The sequence below is a fragment of the Callorhinus ursinus genome, unplaced genomic scaffold (assembly GCF_003265705.2).
Source record: "Callorhinus ursinus isolate GAN/ISIS: 27379988/994484 unplaced genomic scaffold, GSC_fseal_2.0 scaffold70, whole genome shotgun sequence".
Taxonomy (NCBI): Eukaryota; Metazoa; Chordata; class Mammalia; order Carnivora; family Otariidae; genus Callorhinus; species Callorhinus ursinus.
In genome coordinates this window covers 5,860,768-5,869,189 of record NW_027397132.1, presented here as the reverse complement: position 1 = coordinate 5,869,189, position 8,422 = coordinate 5,860,768, and the positions used below count along the sequence as shown (strand labels likewise).

At 59.5% G+C, this 8,422-nt stretch overlaps 1 protein-coding gene across 2 annotated transcripts in view; it reads right to left on the bottom strand.

Annotated features, from left to right (window-relative positions):
* Positions 1-8,422, bottom strand: part of ADAP1 (ArfGAP with dual PH domains 1) — a 74,540-nt gene that overhangs the window by 52,209 nt on the left and 13,909 nt on the right. The gene's annotated exons all lie outside the window — the stretch shown is intronic.

Here is an 8,422-nt window from a genome sequence, read left to right as displayed (position 1 = left end):
GCCGGCGCGGGGCCCGGGGCGCACGGCGCGCTCTGGCCGGCACGGCCCGCGGGCGGCCCCCAGCGGCGCGGGCGGGCGGGCGGCCTCCTTCCGCGCCCAAACCGGCCCCCAGCCCCAAGGTCTCCCCGCTGCCCACCCCCATCTGAGCACAGCGCCACCGGCCACACCGGTGGGGGGCTTGAACAGGCCTGGGAGGGCTCCTCCGCGCGGCGCTGGGGGCGGGGAACAGCTCCTGGAGACCTACTGTGCGCAGGGCAGCACCCCTGGCGCCGTGGGCGCGCTGGGGATGCTGGCTGAGGGAAGAAGGGGTACCAGCTCACACCATCCCTGCCCCAGGGAGGAGTGGGCCAGCAGGCCCCGCCAGCTGTGAGGGCCCAGGCCGCAGAGGGACAAGACAGTGGGGGTCCCCATACCCGGGATGAAGCCCCACTGTTTTAGGAGGCCAGGGACCCAGGAGTGAGGGCGACGGGGAGGGATGGAGGTGACAGGTAACAGGTGTCTCTTCCTCTGCCTGCCTCTGCACTTTTCCAAATTCTTTCCATCGTCTTCCTAAATTATGGATGCAATGATACATACAATTGAAATAAGCATCACACTGAAGAACTATAGTTTGTTTCTCTCTACCCGCGCCCCGGGCAATTCTGAGCCGAACGCGGTTAACCATCCCTCTGCATCCTTCCAGAATGGTCCCCGTCCTGTCAGACCACCAGGGCAGTCCCTAATCCTTCTGACCTGCCACTGGGTTTTTGTGGGGTTGTGTTTTTGGTTGGTCGGTTGGTTGGTTTTCACTTAGTAAAACCTTACATAGCTTCCAAGTCAATACATATCGACCTATATTTTTCTCTTTCAGTGGCTGCATTCCACCCAAAGGTCAGCTGGGCCCTGCCGTGTTCACCCAGTCGCGGGCTAAGGGGGCATTTAGGGCGTCTTCGGTCACAGCTACACGACCCGCCCTAGTCTTCCGCCAACACCTCCGTGAGGGTTTCAGGTGGATGCACATCACAAAGGGGCCCTTGCGGGACAAGGGGAAAGAAAGGTGCTGGAATCACTGGAAGACCCGGCCAGGTGCCCTGTCCCACCAAGTGCAGGCGCGGGGCGCCACAGCCAACTCGGGGAGCACAGAGCTTCCTGGGCCTCGTCTGTTTGGCAGAACGTGGCACCCCACTCTAGTCTGCATTTCTAAGTCACTAGTCCCGTGGTGCTGTGTGCTCAGCTGACCACACGTCTCTCTCCGTCATCAGACTGGAGCCTCCTGAGCAGATGGATGGCGTTTTCACCTCTGGGCCCCTGTGCCAGGGTCAGAGCCTGCCACCCAGCACACGTGAGGAGAATGTTGCTTAGCGAAGATGTTAATGACAGCGAGGTACAGCTACTGGCTAGTTAACCACGCACCAGGCGTTAGGTTAAACCCCTCAATGCAGTTTCTTATTTAACTCCCATTTTATGGGGAAACTGAGGTATGGAGCAATCCAATCAGTTGCCCAAGGCCACACATGGCTTCTACATGTCAGGACTGGGGAAAACGTACGACTAGAAAAAAGAGACACACACTGGGAAGGCTGCCCCGAGAGGGGCCACGGCTCCGCCTGGGGGCGGAGAGGAGCACGGGAGCGCTGAGGGGCCAGAGCAGGTGTGGACCAGGGCTTTCTGCGGGAGGGAACCGCGTGAGCAGACAGCCCCGGCCTGTGCAGGGGCGCGTCCTCTGCCTTCTCTGTCTTCACGTCTGACTGCGGGGGCGACAGCATCGCCCCGGGGAGGGATGAGAAAAGAGAAGTCAGGATGTAAAGCCAGAGTCCCCCAAGGAGGCGAGGGCAGGGGCCGCAGGGCTTCCTGACAAGGGGGTGGCCCCCACTGGCTGTGGCCAAGGCTGCTGGAGGAGCACGGGGCCCACACAGGATCCAGATGGTGACAGCACAGCGGAGACACGGGGTCTGCATCTTCTGGGCCTGGGCTGGGGCCCAGCCAGACCTGGTGCCCACCTGCCCACGGCCACTGAGCCCCACTGAGCAGATGCTGAGCTCCTTGTGGGCAGGGTCTGCCTGCTCCCGTCCCCACGGCGAGGGGGAGTCCACGCACAGCTGGTCAGCAGGCAGGGGCGACAGGGCCCTGGCCCCCAGCCAGCACGGCCGCATCTCGGCATTGGCAGGGCTGGCTCTCCCAGGGAAGGAGTGAATGGACGGAGGCTTCCAGGGATCGGGGCCAGGCCTTGGCCTCCTGGAGGGAATGAACCCTGCCCTCAGCCTGATGGAGCAGCCACTTTCCAAAGGCCGATGGCAGACACACACAGGTCGCTGCCCTCCTTGAAGCCCTCCCCGGCCACGCAGGCAGGATCCCCCAGACGAGGAAAGAGACCCCCACCAAGTCCAGGATTTTGTCCATGGACCCCAGAGCTCCCATCCCAGAGGTCCCATGGACCCCAAAACTCCCAGAGTTTTGAGATGATCAGGCCCAGAGCACCCCATGTTCTAACACCCCCTTGAGGAGAATACAAAAGAAACCACCTCTCACAACCATTTCCTGTCTTTCTACCAACAAGGTTTTTTTATTCTACCAACTGGATTTCTAAGATCTCCACAGCAGGGACTGGTATGAACGCCAGGGAACCTTTCTAGTCCGTGGGATACCCCTCCAAGCCCTCTGGATGCGAGCAGCTTCGCAGCCTGAGAATGGTGCTTGGTCTCTGTCCAGCACCTCCCGGGTTTCCAGTCCCAGATAGGCTGCCAGGGAGGCGGCTGGAAGCAGAGGGACCTCCGTCCTTGCTGGCTTGCAGTCGGAGGTGTGAGGTGGGCTGGGAAGATGCAGGGATGCTCTGGGTTTGAAACTCAGCTTTGTCATCAAGACCCGCACTAGAGAGCACGCCCTGGGCTTACTGGGGGTCCCGGGATACACAGTGTTGGCGGGCGCTGGACAGACACCCTCCGGCCCAGCCACAGAGACAGGATGGAGAAACCAAGGCTCCCGGAGATGAAGGTGGCACAGGGGTGCCTTGACAGCAGGCCGTCTGGCCAAGGCGCCCCCAGGCAGCCAGTGAGGTTTGCTGTGGGGTAGAAGAGCGGGCCAGGTGCAGAGGCCAGGGAGGCCAGGAGGGCCCCCGAGGTGCCCAGCAGGGGCGGTGATCCTGAAATGCAGGGTCCCGGGGGACAGCGCTCCCCACCCAGGGCCGCGGAGTGTCTCCACAGTGCGCTGCTGTGTTTGCTGGCTTATGCTGGGGGTTGAATTGCCTCCCAACCCCTGTACCTGTGAAGGTTAATGTGGCCTTATCTGGGGACAGGGTCTTTGCAAATGAGCAAGTAAAGTCGAGGTCATGAGGGTGGGTCCTGCTCCATGACTGCGTCCCTTTAAAAGGGGGATTTGGACACAGACACGCATGCAGGGAGAACGCCGCCGTGTGATGGAGGAGGGGGCGGCGGGGTGCAGCCTGGAGCAGCCTCGCCCTCAGCGTCTCCAGGAGGAACCTGCCCTCCACCCAGGCCTCACGCCTCCACAGCTGGGAGGGAACAAATGTCTGTAGTTCTGAGGCTCACGAGCAAAGGAACAGTGTGACGTTGCTTTTCTCAGGAGCTTTCAAACAACAGAGTCAGGAAACAGACAGCTCCCAAGGCTGCCCACTCCTCAGGGGACCCCTGGCCTCTTCTCCCTCCCCCTGCCTCCTGCCAACAGTGGGGAGGGTCCAGGCTGTCTGGATCAGTCTAACTTGGGGTGAGATAAGAGCAAAGGGGCTGGGAGTCCAACAGTCTCAGAGACCCCAGGCCCAAATCTGGGCACATTTTCTTCCTCTTGAAGCCAAGAATGCTCCCTCCACACAGCCTCCTTGGGGCCCCCAGGTTCCCACCTACAACCCTGGCCTGCGGCCCATCCCGGGGTCATGCCTTCCTGTGGGACCCCCTCCTGGTCTCACCTCTTTGTCCTCCCTCGAGGCTGATGGGCAAGGGCAGGCCTCAAGGAAGGCCAGGGGGAGCCAGACACATCAGACACAGCTGTCTGTGTGCCTGACTAGGGGCCCTGTAGGGCAGGCCCTGCCTCCAAGGAGGAGAAACAGATCGGCCGTCACCGGTGTTTGCTGGAGGGGACAGGGGAGGCCACCCAGTATCAGGGAGGACAGGGAGGAGTCAGCAGGGCTTCCCAGGGTGAGTCTGAGCCCGCTACAGGAAGGCGTCTCAGGCCGACGAGCACAGAGGCCTGGGGCTTTGGGGAGGTACTGACACAGTCCTGGGGGGCTGGCCCCTGTCCTGAGGGTGTGGGGAGTAAGACAGGGACTATATGTCTGCCCTTGGGGGTCCACGGGAGGGTGTCTGGGAAAGGCAGGCCTGAGGGCAAAGACCTAGGGGAGACAGCTTGCTCATCTGGGGGTGGGGGTTGCGCACACGGGGAGAGGGAGGACTCAGGGCTTTGCGGCCACGGGAGGCACCGGAGATGGTGGCACCACCAAAGCCCACGCAAGATCAGGGAAGGGTCCACCTGGGGACCACGGACACAGAGGCAGAGGGCCAGAGACAGGGACCTGGGCCGTCGGGAGTGCCGGGAGGCTGCAGCAGGCAGGCCACCCAGGAGCGGCTGAGCCGGGGAGGGGGGCCCAGGTGACCTGGGCACAGGGGGCCGTGCAGAAGGCAGGAGGGAGCTCCCAGGGAAGGGGGCAGTGAGGCAGGACAGCGGAAAAGCTGCAGAGCAGATGGCAGATGGCAGATGGAGAGGACAAGCTCAGACAAGGAAGCAGCATGAGGCCTGGGTGCCTCCGGCGTCCCCCATCCCCACAGAGGTGGCCCCTTCCCTTGGACACCCCCCGCCTGTGTCCGCTAGCCCTTTTTCTGCCCGGACACCTCTGTCTCCAGATTCTGGAGCAAATTCTGTAAAGGGGGTAGGGCTGGCACTCTTGCCCGGGACAGGAGAGGGGACACACCCAGCCCAAGGGAGGTGGCCAGCGTGAAGGCCAGTCCCGGCCACCCCCTGGCCCAACCCAGTCCCAGGCACTCAGGAGGAGCTGGGCGAATGCTTGTAGTCCTTGGTTGACATGGCATCATCTTTCTGGGCAGCCGGGCCTTCCTTCTCTAGGACCAGGTGGCGGCCGCAACCTTTCAACCGTATTCACGGAGCACCTGCTCCGTGCAGAACCCTCAGCGGTTGGGAGGAGCTAGCCAGCTAGTAGGGGGAGACAGAGAACCCCAGGCACGCAGCAGAGGTGTGTCCACCCCCTGCCAGTACCCAAATGGTGTACACTGCATCAGCCCTGACCCAGCATGCCGGGGGGGCAGACCCCCGCCTCGTAACTCACAGGCTGCACGACCAGCAGCTCCCACAGTGGTGTTGGGCGAGGTGTGAGCAGAGCAGGAACCAGACCGGGCCAGGAACCCTCCTGGGGCCTCACACCCTCCTCTGGCCCCCGCCAGGCAGGACAGCCACATCCTTATGCCTTTGCCCTCCCTCCTCCATGGGCCTGCTCCACGCCAGCCCCCAGGGAACCCCTGCTTCCACCGTGGGCCCGGGTGTGAGGTGTGGGAAAACCCGCAGCAGGAGGTAAGCACAATGCCCAGGGAGCCAGTCCCCCAGGGGTGGAGGCTGCAAGAAGGCCACTGAATGCACACAGCCACATGCCTGACCACGAGGAAGAGCTTCCTGGTGCGGCCGGGGACAGTTCCCGTTTTGAAGCCAGCCTTACCCAGCTCAAGTCCTGCAGCCCCGCCCCCGGGAGAAAGACTCATTGGTTTTCTCACCCAGAGAAACACAGAAAAAGCAAAAGAAAGACGATCCGAGTGGTTTGGAGCTTCGCAGGAGAGGGGCTGACATGCGGGGTGCCCCCCCCACCCTACAGCCAGAGGTGTGGTAGTGACAGCCCCGCAAGGCAGGGGGGAGTGGGTCACGGCCACCGGATGCTCTCCACATCCCTGTCTGGGAGTGGCGCGAGCCCAGAAACCCTCTTGGAAGCTGGGGGTCACCAGGGGAGCCCCCGCAGATGATGGGAGGGTGGGGGTGCTAAGGTTTGCTTAGTCGGTGCTGGGGCATCTGAAAACATGTTTTGCTTGGTTTCCCAAAGAGCAATGGCATCTGGCAGTGGGAGGAGGGCGGGTGTGGAATGCTTCCGGCTGGGTCAAGGGCTGGCAAAGGCGTGGGCCCCGTGCTGTGCCCGAGGCCTCTCCAGGCAGCCACCCTCACGGGGCCGGGGTGGGCCCAGCGGGTGAGGTCCTCTGAGGCTATCTGCCCCTTGCAGCCATTCCCGGCGCGGGGAGAAGGGAGCGATCCGCAAGAGGATATGGGGCCTTGCTCCCTTTCCCTGACCCTGTTCCCTCCCAGGAAGGACACTGAGCAGTGGATCTTAAGTTCACATGCAAATTGAGGCAAAAAAATTCCAAAAATCCACTTAGAAAAGAACCTTTAAAAGCCAATCATAAAAAAGGCAAGTGACCCAATTAAGCAACAAGAAAAGGATCTGAACAGACATTTCTCTAAGAAGACTACCATGGCCAGTGTGGACACGAGAAGATGCTCACACCATCAGCAGTCAGGAAAGTGCAAATCGAACGGCTCCTAGATCCTACTTCCCCCTGCACACGCACACGCACGCACACACGCACGCACACGAGGATGGCGGCAGCTCAGGGCCAGGAACCGGAGTGGGGCGGGTGTGAGGCCTCGAACCCTCACCCTCTGCTGCTGGGGATGGAAAATGCACAGCCGCTGTGGGAACAGCCCGCTGGGTCCTCTAATAGCTGAGCACAGCGTTCCCGAGGGACCCGGCAAGTCCACCCCCAGAGACAGACTCCAGAGAAATGAGAACACACTCAGTAACTTGTCCGTGAATGTTCGCGCTCTTCATAGCGGCCAAGGGTGGAAGCGCCCCAGTGTCCAGCACATGAGCAGTGGGCAACACACTGTGGTCCGTCCACACGGTGGAGGGCTCCTGAGCCACAGAGGAGCGAAGCACCAACACACACCACAACCTGGGGAACCTCGAAAACGTGATGTTCAGGGCGCCTGGGGGGCGCAGTAGTTGAGCGTCTGACCCCGGGTTTCAGCTCAGGTTATGATTTCGGGGTCGTGGGATCGTGCCCTGCGTTGGGCTCTGCACTGAGTGTGGAGTCGGCTTGGGATTGTCTCTCTCCCTTTCCCTCTGCCCCTCTCCCAGCTCATGCGCCCTCTCTAAATAAAAATAGGTAGACAGATAAATCTTAAAAAAAAAAAAACACACACGTTACTCAGTGAAATAAACCAGTCACAAAAAGACACATGTTGTATGATTCTACTAGTTATAGGAGTCCTCAGACCTGAAGGGTTTTCCCCTTGTGTTCCAGTGAGAACGGAGTGGCTCTCCCTATTTCTCGTGTCTGACGTCATGGCCCCTGTGCTGAGCCCCGCTGAATGAAGGGGCCCTGCCTTCCACCCCTCAGCACCCCCACACAAGGCTAACATCACACCCCCTAGAGGATGGGGAGACTGAGGCAGGAGGCACTGGCTTCTCTCCAGGATCAGATCACAGGCCTGAGGACAGGGTCGAGCACAAGGGACCCCCACACACCCCAGACAAGGTGGTCAAGAAGCCTGCAGCCTCAGGAAGCACAGGGAAGAAGGTGTGAAAGCACTTCACAGTTTATCAGGTGCCACACACTGCAGACAGAGCTGACTGCCTCTGAGCCCATCTGCCATGGACAGAGTCTATGAACCAATACATCATGACGAGCCTCAGACAGGTGCAAGAGGACCAGGCATTTGAGACAGGGCTTGTATTCCTCAGAGAAGGTCCCTCTGCCTACCATCCATCCATCCCTCCAGCTACCGATCCGTACATTATCTATCATCTATCTATAATCTATCCATCTATCATCTACCCATTTATCATCTATCCATCCATCCACCCATCCATTCCTCCTCTACCCATCCACCTATCTATCCATTTTCTATCATCCATCTATTCATCATCTATCGTCTATCCATCTATCATCCATCTCTCATCCATCTATCCATCATCTATCCATTCATCTACCCACCCATTATCTATCCATCCATCATCTATCTACGCATCATCTACTATCCATCCATCCACCCATCCATCTATTCATCTATTCATCTACCCATCCATCCACCTATCCACACATTATCCGTCATCTATCCATCATCATCCATCCATCATCATCCATTTCTCCATCTATCTATCCACTATTTATCATCTATCCATCCATCCACCTACCCATTACCTATCCATCTATCCATCCTCCTATCCATCATCAATCCATCATCCACCCATCCATTCATCATCTATCCATCCATCCTCTATCCATCCATCCATCATCCATCCATCCATTCATCATCTATCCATCCATCCTCTATCCATCCATCCATCCATCCATCATCCAACTATCCATCCATCCATCATCCACCCATTCATCTAACCATCCATCCATCATCCACCCATCCATTCATCTATCCATCCACC